This window comes from Jaculus jaculus, chromosome 15 (assembly GCF_020740685.1).
Source record: "Jaculus jaculus isolate mJacJac1 chromosome 15, mJacJac1.mat.Y.cur, whole genome shotgun sequence".
Lineage (NCBI taxonomy): Eukaryota > Metazoa > Chordata > Mammalia > Rodentia > Dipodidae > Jaculus > Jaculus jaculus.
Genome location: NC_059116.1, coordinates 14,258,537 through 14,277,648, shown reverse-complemented (window position 1 = coordinate 14,277,648; position 19,112 = coordinate 14,258,537).

Sequence of the window (19,112 nt, the reverse complement as noted above, 5' to 3'; positions counted from 1 at the left end):
CCCACCCACAGTGAACATGAAAAGTTAACCTCCTTTAGTGGATTACTATTTTAGGATTAAATTTTCTTTTCTGGTCAATGTTAAAAATACAGAAGTTTATCATCAAGTTGCAGATGTCTTTTTCACTAAATGGATTTGGTTTTTCCTGGGGGGAGGGGGGAAATGAAGGTCGACTTAGACTACATAAACAGCTTTAAAAGCCATTTCTGAGGCTGGAGAAATGGTTTAGTGGTTAAGGCATTTGCAGGCAAAGCCAAAGGACCTAGGTTTGATTCCCCAGGACCCATGTAAGTCAGATACACAAGAAGCCTCATGTATCTGGAGTTTGTTTGCAGGGGTTGGATGCCCTGGCACACCCATTCATTCACTAACTGAGCATAGAGATTTCTAATACAATTTTTAAAACCAAGCTAAATATCAATAGTTATTTTACCTCGTGACATTAATGACATTTCTTTTTAGTGCAGAAAAACTAGCAGTCATCTTTTGCACATATATCTAGACTTTTTAATTTCTAAGAAATTTTGTAGAATAAATAAGTAGCTATTAAACTAAAGGTGGGTGCCCTTTTCTGGTTTTTTGTTTGTTTGTTTTGTTGTTGTTGTTTTAGAAGAGTCTCAGATTAGTCTGGGCTGGCCTGGAACTCACATTGATCCTCCCACCTGAGCCTCCTGAATGCTGGTCTTAAAGGAATGAGCCACCATGCCTGCATGCCACCTTAACTGTTGACAAAAAAATAAAAAAAGGAACATGTTCCCATTTAATGTTTTAGTTTCAAAAAAAAAAAAAGGTTAAATTGGGGATGGAGGGATGGCTTAACAGTTAAGGTGTTTGCCTTAAAAAGCCAAAGGACCCAGGTTTAATTCCTCAGGACCTATGTTAGCCAGATGCACAAAGGGAGGCATACATCTGGAGTTCATTTGCAGGAGATGAAGGCCCTGGCATGCCCATTCTCTCTCTCTCTCTCTCTCTCTCTCTCTCTCTGTCACATAAATAAATAAAAATATTTTTTAAACAGTTTAAATCAATATTTTAAATCTGTATGTATGGGCATGATACAATATGTTTAATCATCTTCTTTGGGATATGCATAGCTAACTCTCCACATTCTGTCTTTAAAGTGATTGTAGCTCCTTTTGAAGAATTGCATACATATTGTGATTTTCTGATGTATTAGGCAACTCAAGAGGAACACAACTGATAGAATGAGTATGTCAAAAGGTGCGTGGGGGGATCAGCTCATAAGAGACAGCATACCTAGTCCTACAACCACAGCTGTCCGTAGACCTGACCATTGAAGAAGCTGGAAGCTTCTCCAGCCACAGGAGGAGAGGCAGACCCAAGCATCTCGGGGCCCAGGAGACTCTCAGTCTTTAGGAACACATGCAAGCTGAAGACTCCAAGAACTAGGCAAGATCTGTCAGCCTACCAGGCATGCAGCAAGGGGAGCCAGGCAGAAAGCATACACAATGTTCTGGGGCTCCCCTGTGGCTCCCTTATCTCTCATCCCCACAGTGGTAGGGCTGCCCTTTTCTGAAGAAGGACTTTCTAGATCCACAAATCTTGTCTGGAAATGCCCTCACAGACTCACAAAAGAAGTTTCTCATTCCATTCCTAAATCAGGACAAATTGACAATAAAGCCAAGCATCCCGGCAAGGGTAACTAACCAAATTCCTCCTGGCAACATAGTTCTGGGTCTCCAGGTTAACCCCGTGTTGCAGTAGGTTGAATTTAGGTGGCTAGGTACAGTGAGCCTCAGAGCTCCTCAGGAACTCCTTTGAACTCAATGAGAGTTTCTTTCATTTCCAATCTGGGAAGCAACAGAGTAAAAGCAGGTTTTTTGGTTTCTTTTCTAGCTAATTTGGCCTAAACTGAACCTCTGGGGAGAATGAATGTCCCTGAAGCATTGCAGTTTTCATGATGAACCTGGACAAGATAAAGGGAGATGGAAATTCTGGGAGCACACGTTGCATTGGCCCAAGGACAGGCATAGGGTATGTTTTCCCTATATTCTGCCCTCTCCATGGGAATAGAAAAGCCTGTGAGACCACCCATGCTCCCTAGGAAAGGCAGTTCACATTAAGAAAACATCAGTCTTGTGCTGGGGAGATGGCTAAATGGTTTGTGGGCCTGGTTCAATGCCCTAGAACCCAAATAAACCCAAATGCACAAAGTAGCGTATGTGTTTGGAGTCTTTGCAGTAACAAAGAAAATCATGAAGTGTCCACTGTCCATTTTCCTCCCTGTCTTTCTCTCTCCTTCCCTCCCTTCCTCTCTCTTTCTTCCTATCTCTCTTCTCCTATCTTTCTTACACACACATATAGACACAAATAAATAAAATATTTTTAAGATAAAATTTAAAGAAGACAATATCTAGTAGCAATATCCATGGTGCAATGTTAAAGATTTCTGGTTTTGTTTTTTTTTTTTTTTTTTTTTTTTTTTTTTGGTTTGACCTTTGGAATTCTTACCTTCTCAACCAGATCTCCTTACATATTGTTGAAAAACAAAGAAATCTTTGTAGATGACTCCAACCGCCAGAGAATAGCAGGGTTTCATCAGAAAAGCATGTGTATTTTTTCCTGTGAGTCTCTCAGGTAAGGTGTACCACAATATGAAGTCATAATGTTGACATTATTAGATCTTGACAAACAGCATAATTAACTCTCTACATTTAAACAGATGAGTGAGAATTTATAAACTAAGATAAAATATGCACTATGTGATTAAGGCAGGTAACCGTCTTTTTTGTAAACAAAAGCAAACACAGCCTCTGTGGTTTTTTTTCAGTGTTATAATATCATTTTAAAAGTGCCATGTTTCTCAGGAGGCATGAATAAAGGCCCTACATCCATCTTTGTCAATTTCTTGGAGGAGTCATTAGTGAAATGTCACCTTCTGAGTTTCTCACACCTTGAGTACAGAAAGTTTTTACTTTTAAAAATAGCAACAATGAAGACAGGATAGCATTGCATCATATAACAGAAATATTGTGCTATTATAGAATAATTAAACTACAAGAGTTGTTGGAATTGTCACTGTTATTATGTTATGAAAATGTACCTCAGCTATATCCCTTTCCAGTTTTAAACATCTCTAGAATAACATACAAGAGCAAATGTAATCAAGAGAGCCTGCATGAGGTAATGTCACATTACTTTCCCAACAACTTTTACTCTTGAAAATTGTTTCGTTTTTACATGCCATGAAATGAATTTTTTTTTAAAAGTCACAGACTGTATTTTGTCCCTATATTATACAACTGGGGTGACTATTTACAAAGTCCAAGTGGAGAAGTCAACTCCCAATACAGGATTCCAAGATTGTAAGTATTAAAGATAGTTATTGAATTTAGTTTTCAGAGAAAGTAATTTGCACTTTTGAAACAGTTTCAATATGTTGTGTAAACTTCAGGTATTTTAAGGGTCTTTTAAATTATATTTTTATTTGACAGAGAGAGGGATAGAGGAAGAGGGAGAGAGAGAGAGTGAGAGAGAGAGAGAGAATGGGTGTGCCAGGGCCTTCAGCTGCTGCAAATGAACTCCAGATGCATGTGCCAACTTGTGTACCTGGCTTACATGGGTCTCAGGAATCGAACCTGGATTCTTTAGCTTTGCAGGCAAATGTCTTAACTGCTAAGCCATCTCTCCAGCCCAAGGGAAAAAAAAATAAAGTTCATGTAGCAGGAAAAGTATGAATCTGATGTTAAAACTGGTGAAGATATATTTCTGTTCAAGCTGTTTTCTCTTCGTCATCTGGTAACTATTAATTTGGGATGGAACCAAGTGAAAGCTCCTTCCATAGCCAGTTTTCCTTTCTCTAGGAATTTCAAACTCCACAGCAGCAGTTCATTTCCTGAGCTCATCAGTGTCCCACCATCAGTTCCACAGGTCTGGGACAACAAGAAGAAGACATAGCTTCCAGCCCCAAGACTACCATAATCTCATTAGAGAAGAGAACCGTGGAAACAGAATGCCATCAGTGCTGTGGGGATGGAGGTCACTTTGTCCTTAGCTCTGTGACATCCCCTCCTTTTTAGATCGCATCTGTTTCCTAATGCTGCTATATCAACTCACCACAGACCCCGTGGGTTAAAACGACATCGCTTTATTTTCTCCTAGTCTACTAGTGTCTGACATTAGTTTGTGCTAAAACCACAGTGTCATCTGAGCTGTAGGGGGCAGAATGTTTCCACTTCTCCAGTAATCCTACAGGACACCTATAGAAAGTGACCATGGCTCCATCCTATACCTTCATTGCCACCTCTACTGCATGCTTAGTCTTCCTTGGTTCTGGTCCCCTCTTAAATCTTCTCTCTCTAATTTGACACTCATACCTCATTTTTATAAGGTCCCTTGCAATTACATTGATTCATAACCTCAACCTGGAATCATTAGCTAATGTTGAATTCTTTATCATGTCGGCAGAGTAACACATCCCTAGATATTTGTGATTAGGTAACAGACACTCTGAGGGTTTTTATTAAACTTAGCTTAGATATGATGAATAATTTTTGCATCTTAAAATCTTAACAAAATGGCTTCAATAATATTGTCATCCTTCCATATGTCAATTCTCTATGTAACTGGAAGCATTATGTTAATTATATATAAATACAAATTATTTGAATACTATTGCCAATTTTGAAAACAATGTATAAATATGTAAAAGGGTATATTTATATGGCCTGTCCATCATAGATAACTAGTGATAAAACACACACATACACACACACACACACACACACACACACACAGAATAGGTATGTGTTTACACACTTGAGTTGGAATATTTAGAATTTACCTTGTATGAACTCCTAATTACCCAATTGATGAAACATGGCTATGGGTTTACCATTGCTCAAAATTTATATAATTCCTCTATTATTGTGGTTGAGTGTTGCAATTCTCTTGATAGCATAAATTAATGAAATACTGTAGCACTCTAATTGATGGCTTTCTCAGTTTTCTTCATAAACCATTATTACTTTCTGTCTGCAGGGGATTATAATCTTTAAAATTTCCATGGCATAGTCACAACTTGAGACAGATGTTCAGAAATAATTTTCAATTATATGAAATTTTTTTGGCAAGTGTAAGGTACTTAGGGAAGAGACAATAGGCAACATGTCCCACTTATCAGGTGTGTTACCTTGAAAGGATTCAAGAATCCTGGAGGTATTTTCTTTTGTTTCTGCAGACCCCATTAGACTCAACTCACATCACATGAGAGTCTTCTATTATCAGAAAACAAATTAGCACATCTGGTTTGAGATGCTACATTAGACTTTTTACATGCTATATATTCATTCAATGAACACTTATTGCATATAACAAGAAAATTACATGCAGATAAATTATAAATTATAAGTTATAAAATTTGCCAACATCCTTGTAGCTGGGAGAGCCAGAGGGGAAGCAGTGAAGTAGCCCTCTCTTTATGGAAAGTCAGTCTCTTTCTTTTAGGCCAGGTTCATGAATGCTAGCCGAGAGCTGTTCAAAACACAAAACAGCCAAACAGCCCGGCGTGGTAGCTATAGGCCCTGGCACATCCATTTCCTGTCTGTTTGCCTCTCTCTCTCTGCTTGCAAATAAATGAATAAATAAATAAAAATATTTTTAAAAGGCAAACAATATGTTTAAACAATAACAACTTGAAAAGATATACTAAACGGACAATAAAGCTGGCTGTGGTCGTGCATACCTTTAATTCCAGCACTAAGGAGGCAGAGGTAGGAGGATCACTGTGACTACAAGGCCACCCTGAGACTACATAGAGAATTCCAGGTCAGCCTGAGCTAGAGTGACACCCTACCTCAAAAAAAAAAAAATAAAAATAAATAAAAATAAAATAAAGGTGACTATTGCTCCAATTTGATGAAACTTATGTTATAGCTACAGTCCTTTATGTTAAACCATATGAGTATATGCCCCCTAAATTATAAGCCATATTGAAGAAAATCGCTATGCTCTTTTTCTTTCCATTTTACATAAATTTCAACACAAGATTCACTTATTTATTATCTACTTATGAAAGGATTTATTTCAGCTTATAGTTTAGAGGGGAAATGTCATATAAAGTTCCCTATTGAAGGGGATGGTTACAAATGCTAAAATCATAAGTAACAATACAACTCTAAAGACTCTCAACTCCTCAGGGAGAATCACTCTGTGAGGGCGTTTTATTCATTTAGCCAAGAGTTTAAAATAATTTAACTTGTGTGTACAGGGATTTTATTTTTTTTAATCCTGATATGGAGTAGTTTGTTGCCATTTTACTAGAGGAACAGTGGTCAAAAGACAATTTTCTTCGCACGAATGGCCAATGTGCCAACTGCTGGCGTTTTCAGAGTCTATTCTTTCTTTCTCATATTGCCTCTACCTTAGTATTCTTATCTGAATTCCTGATAAGAGCTTCAGGAACATGACGTGTGACTCTCACTGCTTCATAAAGCACCATAAACAACAGATAGGTTGCCACCTAGTGGTCCCAGGAAAATTAATTTGCTTGAAGATAAGTAGATTCAAGGAAGGTACATGGGAGGTGACTGAAAATGGAAGGATTTCAAGCTTAAGAATGGAAGCCAGTGTATTTTCTCTTGAAGTATGCATGTTCTCTACTTATTTAACTCTACATTCCACAGGGGACATGCTTCATTAATTCCAGAATGATCTGTCTGCTTACAAATCTTCTGAATGCTGATAGAATATATTTTCAACTTTCAACATTAAAAAAAAAAAAGTAGAGGAAAGTTTAATCTAATTTGAATTAATCAAGGAGATATTGCTTAACAGGTCCATAGGGTGTTGATGTTTAAATTACAGAAATCTTCAAAGAAGTCCCTTACATTTCTACATTTTTAAATATAAATTCATAGCTACCACAGAACTAAATGGGATGCTTCACAACCTTTCACTGTAATATTTAAAAATAAACAAATATGCACTTTTCCTTGGTTCTCAGGAAATTTAAGATGGCAAAAAAAAAAAAAAAGGATTTGAAATGCCAGAGTCTTTAGAATAGTAATTTAAATGGTATGGGTTATTTAAGTGATCACAATGTCTTCATACAAAGGACTGTTTAATTTCCTACTTGCTATATTCAAATGCCAAGCTATATTATAATAGCTATTAAGGGTGACCTAAAAGCTTGATTTTGCCTTCCATTACAAAATTTAAAAAGTTGGTTTAAGGCACCTCCAGCACTCACTTTACTGCACTGTAAAGACAGCATGTAGACTCACACTTTTTTTTTTTTTTTTAATTCTAGCACATAATCACATTATCAAATGGAAATGATGTCTGGCCTTTTGCTATAATATTTATCAATGGAAAATGAAAAAGAAACCTTTTAATATTCCATTTCTTTAGGAATAAAATAAGAATGAGATCAAGGACACATTTACAATGAGGGTCAGGAATAACCATATCACTGTAACATAGGAAGAAAGTTCTAATTTTCCCACAAACTGTTGTACATATGACAGATTTTTAAATAACTCAACTTTTAATCTCTAGATATTTCTTAAGTGAAGAGTGACATGAAATTCTTGTCTCCAAGCTGAATTGCTATTCATTTGAGACAACTTCTCACTATGATGTCCAGGCTGGTCATGGGCTCAAGAAGTCCTCCTATTTCAACATTCCAAGTAGCTGAGCTATGTGTGTGACACAATGCCTAGCTTACTAATAATATTTTAAATGAATTGTATTCTTTAAGATTATGTACATACTCACATATGTCAGAGAATGAACAGCTACTGAGAATAATCATTTAATCATTACAAGTCTTGAGAATAGAACTTCATCCTATTTTTACAAAAGTGACTGATGGACTTGTTTGGACATCTCCATGGGATTCTACACCTTCTAAAGACCAGTGTAGCATTAAACCAAGGACCCCAGAAATGGTGAACTGAGACATCCAAACATAGACTCATGGTCCCCTGTCTGAATCACTCATGATCAGGTGCTCTTCAATGCCGAAGATTGCATACATTTCAGACATGTAATGCACTGACTGTTATGCAACATTCTCTCTGAGGGTTATAGGGCAGCATCCTATTAAAAAAATAACAAGTGAGTAATTCTTTGGAAAAACATGTAAATATTCACAGTAAGTGAGATAAAGGCTCTAAATAGCCAAATTCAGGTCAGAATTTGACACTAAATAAGTTGTGATAAACATCAATGATAAAAACAGTTCCAGTGCTTACAGCATTTTGGAATTCAATATTGTGTGTTTGGGAAATGGAAGAAGAAAGTATTCTCATAGTGCGCACCACTGCTTTCACACAATGTGTGTAATGTGACAGGGGAATGGTTGTTTACTACAGTTGTTTAAACAATTATTTATTTGATATGAAAGAGAGAAAGAGAGAGAGAGAAAACACCAGGACCTCAAGGCCTCTTGCCACTGCAAATGAACTCTATACATATGCACCATTTTGTGCCTCTGGCTATATGTGGGTTCTGGGGAGTCAAATCCAGGCCATCAGGCTTCCCCACGAAATGCCTTTAACCACTGAGCAATCTCTCCAGCCCATCACTGCAGTCTTTAGAAAAATTTGGAAAAGTGAAATAAGTCTGGGATTGTAGCTGAAGCTGGGAGTGGAAGATATGGAGTCAAGGAGTTGGAGGTGATGAGAACAAACCAAATAAACACCTTGAAAAATAGTTTCAAAGGTTTCCAGGAAAAGTGAATATGGTGAGTGTGTTATCCTTAACAGAGTGTCTTCAGGAGAGCCTGGTGAGCCCTTTGAACTGCTTGGTTTCCAGCTCTCCTTTCCACAAATCATAAGTGTCTCCTTTAAGTACATTGGAGTAGAAAAATATAGACAAATAAATGTTCTTTGAATAAATAGCTCATAGAAAGGAGAATACAGCTAGTCATGGTGATACACACTTGCAAACCAAGCACTCAAGAAGCAGAGGTAAGTGGACGCCTTAAGGTCAGCCTGGGGTATCACATGAGTTTCAGTAAACCAGAACATTAAAGTTTGAGACTCTTTCTGAAAGAAAGAAAGAAAGAAAGAAAGAAAGAAAGAAAGAGAGAGAGAGAGAGAGAGAGAGAGAGGGAGGGAGGGAGGGAGGGAGGGAGGGAGGGAGGGAGGGAGGGAGGGAGGAAGGAAGGAAGGAAGGAAGGAAGGAAGGAAGGAAGGAAGGAAGGAAGGAAGGAAAAAGAAAGAAAGGAGGAAGGGAGGAAGGGAGGGAAAGGAAAGAAGGAAGGAAGGAAGGAAGGAAGGAAGGAAGGAAGGAAGGAAGGAAGGAAGGAAGGAAGGAAGGAAGGAGGGGAGGAAGAAGTAAGGGAGGGAAGGAGGGGGGAGGGAGAGAGAAAGGAAGAATATAGAATACAATTTGCTCTGAGTATTTTTGGCATTATCTCATCTGTTTCCCTGTGAAGCTAGGGCAGATAATACACTAATAGATAGGTGAGGAAGAAGAAAGATATTCTTACGTATTGTTTTGGGAAACATAAATTAACACAAACTTTATGATGATCTACTTGTTGAGAAAATTATAGATGATAGAGAAAAATCACAGGATATTATTAATGGAAATGGTGATCTCTATTTAAATGACCAAGAATCGAACCTCTTCCTAACAGCCATTCCAGAAATCTTTACAATGCATAGGGAATTGGGTAGAGAAAGTGAAACGTTCCTGCCTCTGATGAGCTCTCCAAGCTCACTAAGGCAGTCAGAGGAAGAGGTACACTTGTCAAATCCAGGGTTTCAGATCCCATGGGGATAGCATGCATCAATGTGGACATGAAAACTGAGGACACAGCCTTGGGTAAGGTATGTGACCCCGTGAAGCCTGGGTAGGTGTCTATGGATGCCACTTCCAACTACAGAGACACTTGCACATCCAAGTATACCGCTATTCCACTTCCCATAGCCAAGAGTTGAAGCCAGCCTGTATGTCCAATGACAAATGAATGGATAATGAAAATGCAGTCCACATACACGATGGAATTCTGTTCAACAATATGGGGAAAAAAGAGATTTTGACATGTGGAATAAATGGATGGCAGGAACCAATCGTATTACTAAGTGAAGGCACCCAAGCTCGTGAAGACCAAAACCACACAGTCTCTCTGATATTTGGATCCTAGTTTGCAATGGATAAGTAGGCACAGAAGAAGTGGTGAGGGTACCGGAGAGGGGAAATGGGTGTGTGGAAAGGGGAGGGGGATGGGAATCAACCAAAACAGATGGTATTTAGACATGCAGTAGGGATGACATGTGAATCTCTGTCTGTCAACTACATATATATTTATCAAAATGCCATTTAGGTAGAAATGTAACCAAAAGTGAATATAAAGATTTGAGCTGGTGTGGTGGCACACACCTTTCATCCCAGCACTCAGGTAGGAGGATCGCTGTGAGTTCGAGCCCCCACCCCCTCCACACACACACCGAGACTATATACTGAATTCTGGCTCAGGATGGGCTACAGCGAGACCCTACCTTAAAAAAAAAAGCCAGAGTGGTGCCACTCGCCTCTAATCCCAGCACTCAGAGGCAGAGGTAGATCACTGTGAGTTCGAGGCCACCCTGAGAGTACATAGTGACTTCCAAGTCAGCCTGAGCTAGAGTGAGACCCTACCTCAAAACAAACAAACAAACAAAAAAAAGATATGAACTGGAAGAGGGGTAAGGAAAGGATAAAATGACATGTGGTGTTTAATGAGAAGATGAGTACAGTAGGGGAAAGAGTAATTAGGAGAGAGAGAGAGAAGAGAGTTAGGGTAAAAGGGGAAACAAGAACCAATGAAAACAAATTCTATTTGAAAATGCTAGAATGAATCATACTACACTCTCTCTATATTTCAACTAAAATATAAAAATAATTTTTAAAATACACAGTGAGGTCCAAGGATAGAGGGAAATGTCAAAAATAGCATAGGAATGAGAGTGTGAAAATAACTGGAGACACAATGTGTATAGTCAATTATTTTAAGGTGTTAATTTTCTGCCCAAGGGAATAATGTAAAAGGGCAAGTAGATCCCTGAGATATAACTGAGGATGACAGCCCTCGTGTACCTTGCACAAAGTGCCTGGGTCCTATACCTACTATGGGAAAGGGGAGAGAAATATAAATGATGATGATAAATGATGATGATGATGATGATGATGATGATGATGATAGATAGATAGATAGATAGATAGATAGATAGATAGATAGATAGATAAGAGATGATAAAAGATGATAGATAGATGAGTGACGGATGATAGATTTTTAGAGAAGAGTGAGGGAGAGAAAGGACGGGGGAGAGAGAAGGAATATGAGAGAATGAGAATGGTATTGCTGAGGAGAGAGAGATGGAAGGTAGTGGTTGCACACATGAGTAATACAGTAGGTAGAGGATAAGGAAACAGGTGTCAGATGTGGGTCTGGCCATAAATGGGAACTTGGCAAGGTCTTCCTCTAGTCTTTATGTTGTTGTTGTTGTTGGTGTCTGTGTAGCATTGTGGCATGGCATGCGTCTTTAGAGTAAATGTGCACATCTATGCACAGATGCTGTGCACTGTGCATGCACACATGTGAGTGGAACATTTGTGAGTGGGACACAGGTCCTGTATGTTCACACTTCTGTCTTCTGTCCTTGCGATACGAATCTCTCTCTCTGAGCTGCGTCTCCAGGCCCAGTGACTCTTTTGTGTCCACCCCTCTCCAGACTGCAGTTGCCAGCATGCATGGTCAGGCCTTGCTTTTTATGTGGGTGCTGGGGATCCAACTTGGGTCCTGAACCATCTCCCTGTCCCAATTTCTGATTCTTCATTGTCTCAATAAAACAGTTTTACCTAGAAATAAATTTCATAATGAAAGTGAGTGAGCCTCATTGTGAAAGGTGGGGCACTGAGATTTAGGAGAGCTGGATGCCAACCTGGCATGGCTTGTATATCTGTGTGGCCTCAGGTAGATGACCCAGCACTCAGAGCATCAAATTTTCACAGTAGCAAGACAAAGGAAACCCGAATAATGCTCCAGGCTATCTCTGTTTCCATGATGATACCCTGCTCTCACTGTCAAAATAACAAATGATTAGTTACTGTTTTTTTTTCCCCCCCTATAAGTATACAATTTGAGAATGTCCTTTTCTTTTATCAGGATATTGTATTTACTAATGACATTATCAATCTTGATATAAACATTTGCAAGGAAGGAGAAATTCCTTCACACCTCTGGGAAACACTAAAGTAGATTTTATTCAATGTAAATATTAAATGTTTATTCCTGGTGAATAAAATGTAATGAAGCTCATTTCTATAAACCTTCCATGTGGGAAAACAAATGCTCACATCCAATTCTAAATTATTATCTTATATGACATCATATTACAGTTAATTATTCCAAAGGAAGTTTTATTGCATACAGTGGCATATTAGAGGGTGGTAGATAGAGCTACAAATAAAGCTTTAGTTTGTTTGAGCACAAGTAATAATGGTGGTCATATATTTGGGGGAGGGTACTGCATTTGAACACAGGTGATAGTGAGCTATGGACTTCACTGCATCACAGTGATAGAGTCTGATTAGTTATATTCCTCCTTTAAGCCTCTGGCTTCTCGTGGGAAATTTATATGAAATAGATCATAACTTCTTATATCAACGTTCTATTAAGTTCATCTTAGAAAAGTACAAACAAAAATGTATTTGTATATTCTCACAAAGGCCCTGAAGGAAGAAGACATAAGCACATTGTTCAAAAGGGGACACAATTCCCTAAATATCTGAAAGAGAAGGATGTTCCCCCTTGAGTTCATTCCACAGCTCTCAATCAATGGCAATATCACAGAACCTGTGCCAGAATATTATTCCCTTTGCATTTCAGAGCTGAAAGACCTGGCAGGAAATTAGGAAGCCTCACATATGGTTATGATATGTACCCTTGCACCAGGAGTCCTGAATTTTATAAACTCACACAATATAAGCAATTTTCCATATTACAATATAATTCAAATATAAATATTTAGAAAATGCAATTTGTTTTCACAAATATGTTATTAAATTTCAGAGAACAACTCAGGAAAGTCTATGCATATTCATGGATTTCAAACAAAACATCTTTCAGTTTCAATTTAATAAACATTAATATCTGCTTAAATGCAGGAACATAAAACCTACAAATGTGTATGAATTTCAATATAGGATGTCAAAAGGCTCTGTTTCATTGAGTTGTTAATGACAATATAAATAAAACGAACAAGACTGGAGTATATAATTCTTTCATCAAAATGTAAATATATCTTTTTAATAAGTTAATAGGGGAATCAGTTTATTACTTGTAATACAGCTGCCAAACCCCACTAACCCTAGTGCACTGTTAGTGAGTAATACTATAGATCATGCATTATCCTATCAAGAATTTTGCTCTACTTCTTTCTAGTTTCTTTAACATATTTTCTTTTCCTTATTTGAGACAGTATACAACCTAAATGCCAATATATCCAGTACCACTTACTTGTGAGTCAGAAAAGAGCCTACTCTTTCAGTGAATTACCACCTGTTCAATCTTGTTCCCCAAATAATTGTGGTCGCATTTGCTCCATGTAAATTACATATTTGCATTCTACATGAACCTGTTTGTCTGAATCAATGCAGAGGTAACTTCTGAACTATCATTATGCATTCAGACTCATTGACTGGGGATGGAAATATCTATAATACTCAAACTGATGTAAGGGAAAAAGTTGTGGAATGAATAAAAAAATTATTACTTCAGGCTGTATTTGAATCCAAGACAACTTGCTAAGAACTTTATTAATTTATATGAAAGATAACAAGTTAAATAAATCAGTCTACAGTAACACAACCATGGCAAGACCACAAGTTTCTCTGTTAATTAAACAGGTGGGTAAAATATTATAATTTTGTACTCTAGAAATATTTTTTAAAACTAAACTCTAAATTATTCTCAGGCCAAAGCATTACATGCCATGTTGCCCTCACCTTCTCTGTTGGTTGGGAAGGTTCTATCCCATGAATCCACCCCAAGAACCCCAGGGTGATGTTCCCATGGATCCACTCTGTGGCCTTGGGACTGTTTAATCTACAGAATGAGGATAATACCACACAGACTTACTTAGGGAAGTTACTGCTCTTTCCAGCCATTCTTTATCCTCTCTGTAGTATACAGCCAGAGGCAATTAATTGTGCCATTTCAAACATTCTCACATGAGAATGAAGGAGTCCTGAACATAGTATTTGTTCCTGCTTTATTCTTTCCAGTTGCCTGGTATCTCCCCATTTCTAGAATGCAAACTACAAGGTCATTATAAATTTTCCCCTGGCTTTATAAGGGCAGTTTCCAGAAATTGATATCATTGAAAACCAAGGAAATCATTTTCAGTCAAATACTCACAGTTAATCTTACCTAAACAAAGGTAACTTAGCAAACTTTTGCAAGTTTGGCCACAGTGATTGATTTGGTGTCTACCTCTCTACAGATGTGTATGGCCTTATTTGAAAGCCCAAATGGCTCATGTGGTCTATGTGCTATGAAGTTACTTAATCATATTAATAAAACAATACCATCAAAGTATTTTTTATTCATCACTATCAGTATGTTTTAACATTGCCTACCTTAAAACTCTTTAGTTAAGAACCATTTGTTCTGGCTTTTTTAAAAAAAAATTACACATGTACACACACTCGTGTATATGTATGTGTGTGTGTGTCTAGCGAATGTGGTGTGATATGTGGTGGTGGTGGTGTGTGTGTGTGTGTAGTATGCATGTGTGTGTGCAGATGTTTGTACCACAGGTACACTCACAATGAAACAAAAGGACACAGAGTGATTTCCTCTGTTAATCTTCTATCTTGAGGCTCTCATTGAAATGGATCTTCTGCTCTTACTTATCCTGACTGACCAGTGAGCCCCAGCACTCCTCCTTTCTGCTCTCCATTGGACTGGGGCCTATTAGAGAGTGTGGGCTTGTGGGTGCTAGGAACTTGAACTCAAGGCAAGTAATGCCCTCTTGGTCCCTTGTTGTTACGGGGAAAGTGTTTTTACATTTTGAACCATCTCCCCAGCCCAGGTTTCCCCACATACATGCATGACATAGAACATCCATCACTTGACTGCACTGGAGGTGAAATTAGGATAGAAAAAGGAACAGTTAGGGCTGGAGAGATGGCTTAGCGGTTAAGTGCTTGCCTGTGAAGCCTAAGGACCCCAGGTTCGAGGCTCGGTTCCCCAGGTCCCACGTTAGCCAGATGCACAAGGGGGCGCACGCGTCTGGAGTTCGTTTGCAGAGGCTGGAAGCCCTGGCGCGCCCATTCTCTCTCTCTCCCTCTATCTGTCTGTCTCTCTGTGTCTGTCGCTGTCAAATAAATAAATAAATAAATAAGGAACAGTTAATCTGTAGAACATGTGTCCTATGTGGCATGTTTATGCTTACAATGAATTATGTATGTATGTGTGTATATGGATTTTTCAGACTATTGGATTCACCAAGGGTATGAAAATTTTAAAAGGGGAAATTGAAAGTTCAAAGACTAAGTATTCTGGGACTGAGCTCGCTGGACTTCCCGTTCAGTGGAGGGCATGTCTCTACATCAGTACATGGCAGTTTGAATAAGGTCAGAAAATGAAGATTCTGATTTCTGGAAAAATAGTTTGCAAATAGCCGTTATTTCTCTTTGAAACATAGAATATCACTGTCCTCATTTCAAAATGTGAAAGAGGACTAAAACTTCAAAAAGAAAAAAAATCACTGGATTCCTCCTAGATATCAGATTGAGTACTTGAATACTCATGATTACACTTTTACCATTCATGCCCATGGCCTCCTGAACGTCAAGATTGTCTCAATGACATTTTCAGATTTCTCTTCAAAATTGGTGGAAAAATTCCATCACTTTTCTAAGTTTTTGCTTTCATAAAATGGACATCCTTTTATTTCTAGGGTCTCACATTGTAGGCTTCTGGCAGGAATAAGAACAAAGAAAGAAAATGTGATGGTTTATCCTTAGCTGTCAATTAGACACTGGCTAAAATCACTACAGAAACAAATCTCTTACCATATCTATGAGGTATTTCTGAGAATAGCTTCACTGAGGTGGGCGGGCCCAGGTTTACCGTGGGTGGCACCCTCTCATGTGCTGGGGCCCTGTATTATGTGAAGAGGAGAAAGCTAGCTAGGTGAGCAGTCAGCGTTCCTCATGCTCTGTCTTATCCCTGCTGATGTGATGATTTGACTCGGGTTTCCTGCTCCTGCCATCTTTCCTCCACTGAGATGTCTTATAGCCTTGACACTGTAAGCCAAAACATACTCTTTTCCTTCCCTGATTCTGGTGAGGTATTTTGTCCCACTAGAAAAGTAACATAATGTAATATAATAATGGCAATGTAAAAGTAATGTAATGTAATACAGTTTGGACATGGTAACACACACCTTTAGTCTGAGCACTCAGGAGGCAGAGGTAGGATGAGACTACATAGTGAATTCCAGGGTAGTCTGGGCTAAGGCAAGACCCTACTTTGAAAAAAAAAAAAAAGTAACTAATATGAATAGAGATAAGGTCAAGAATGTCTTCTGTGCCTTGAAATACCTTGAAATTGTGAAGGGCTGAGGCACAGGAACCAAGGCAAAGGAGAAAATATTGACAGAGGATGGGAAACAACATTTTTTTGTGTATGAAATAGTTATAACAACAATACCAGTACCTGTAACAAGAAAAAAAAAAAAATCTTTGAAAAGGCCACTCATGAGTAAGGAACAATATAACTTACTCCACATTATGGTAAGTTTATATATCCACTCTACATTCCAAACCAGTAAGTGTTTATTTATAACCATCGTGTGACCTGCTGCTCCTCGGGATAGTCTAGCTATGGTTTCGCTCTTACAGGCTATAGGGCTTTCCTCTCCTCACATCATCAAGGCCGAAGGTGTCTCACAGTTTTGAACTGAAGGTATCAGGGTGTGGTGGGAGAGATGAACAGAGCACCCAGTGAAAACATAGAACGTTGTATTGCCTTTCCTAAAAAAATTGCCACACAAGCATAGGGGCCTGAATTTGATCCCCAATATCTACCTAACAATGCCTGGCACGATTGCAAGTGCCTATAATGCCAACACTGGGAAGGCAGATTTACATAGGATCCTGGGATTGCTAGCCAGCAAGCCAGTCAGCCTTGCTTAATCAATGGGCTGCAGGACAATGAAACACCCTGTCTCAAAATGATGTGGACAGCACTCCTGAGAATCAACAACCCAATAATGCCTTCTATTGCACCCTTAAACTCACACACATACATGGATCCACATACGTTTGCACACACACACACACACACACACACATATGAATGAGTGTACACGCCATCTCACAAACATATGCATAAAACCATCTCCAAGTGACCTTAACACACCATTTGCAGTTAGCTAATTTCTAATGCTGGAATGATTGTTTGGACCATTTTACACCACTGAATCCTTCCTTTGTGGGCCTGAAGATGAGCTTACTTCACATGGCCACACACAGCATCCACTTTTATCTTTAACTATGAAATATAGTTTCCCTTGTCAGGAAATAATTGAAATATTTAAGAAAAGAAGCCTTTAATTTGGGGGTGGGGAAGAGAGGACTAAGCGTTTATAAGTGATTGTTTGATTTTAGTAACTTATAATACACATTTACCAGGTTAAGACAGCACTTTGCAAACACAATAAGCATACTAAATTGTTGACTTAGGGGAAGAGGGAAAGAATCATCAGAGGCTTATTTGCACAGTGAGATTATTCACGCAGCTTATCTCTACTGAGTATTGACAAGACTTTCAGAAGTATGAATTCCTAATGGAAAGCTGAAAATTGCCCTGAATTGCCTTCAGCGGTTTCAAATTCCTTTATTTATACATTATCAAAACCAACAATAAACTGGAGAGGTGGCTTAGTGGTTAAGGTGCTTGCCTGTGAAACCTAAGAACTCAGGTTCTATTGCCAAGAACTCACGTATGCTAGATGCATAAGGTGGCGTTTGTCTGGAGTTTGATTGCAGCAGCTGGGGTCTTGGTGGGCCCATTCTCATTCCCTCTCTCTGTCTAAATCTCCCTCTGCCTCTTTTCCTCTCTCTCAAATAAGTAAATAAATATAAAAAATGTATTCCTACAAAATAATGTCTACTGCAATACTCTTCTTTAAAAATTTTATGCTCTTCAAACTTTTAATGGTAAATTTATGTAACCAAAATCAACTTAAGTATTCAATTTTATATGAGCTATGAAGATGTTTTTAGGATAAAAAGTTACAAATCCTCCTTCCTTATGCATCCAAATAGATCCCAATGGCTATTGTCATTCATGAACAAATATAAGTAATTTTTCATGGGAGACATAACATTATTTATACAGAAACAAAAGAGAAATTGCAAGATGTGAGTAGTGACTTAACATCATTGTGATTCTTATTTTATTTTTTTTTTAATATTTTATTTATGTGAGAGAGAGAGGAAGAAAATGAATAGGCATGCCAGGGCCTGCAGCCACTGAAATGAACTGCAGACGTATGTGCCACCTTGGCATCTGTCTTACATGGCTACAGGGGAATCAAACCTGGGTCCTTAGGCTTTGCAGGCCAGATCCTTAACTGCTAAACCATCTCTCCAGCACTCACCATAATGCTTTAACTAGGGGACTCACTTGTAGGAAGATTTCAGTGAATGAGACTAGAAAGGATTTGTGGTTCCTAAAATAAATCCCAGGCACGTTTCAGTGTGTGGTAAGCAAGCTGTAAATGTTAAGTGATGATGTTAATTTAGTTGTAAAATGATTGAGCTTACAGCCAGATGTAATCTCACATGACCAGCCAAAAGTAAATCAATTAAGCATATATAATCCAAGTCTACCAGGAAATATGGGTTTATTCAATAGATAATGTATCCTAACATTGCAGTTTGAGTTCATTAGCAAACCAAGAGCTTAAACATTATGTTTCTATATAGAAATCAAATGATTTTGCAAAGCCCAAAACTCAATTTTCACTCATTCTAGATTATTTTTGACTAACATTATTTATTGAGATGCCTGGAAACTCCCATTTGTCTCAATTTTTAAATGTACATTATGAGCACTTGCCAGTTTTAGGGCTGAAGTATACAAG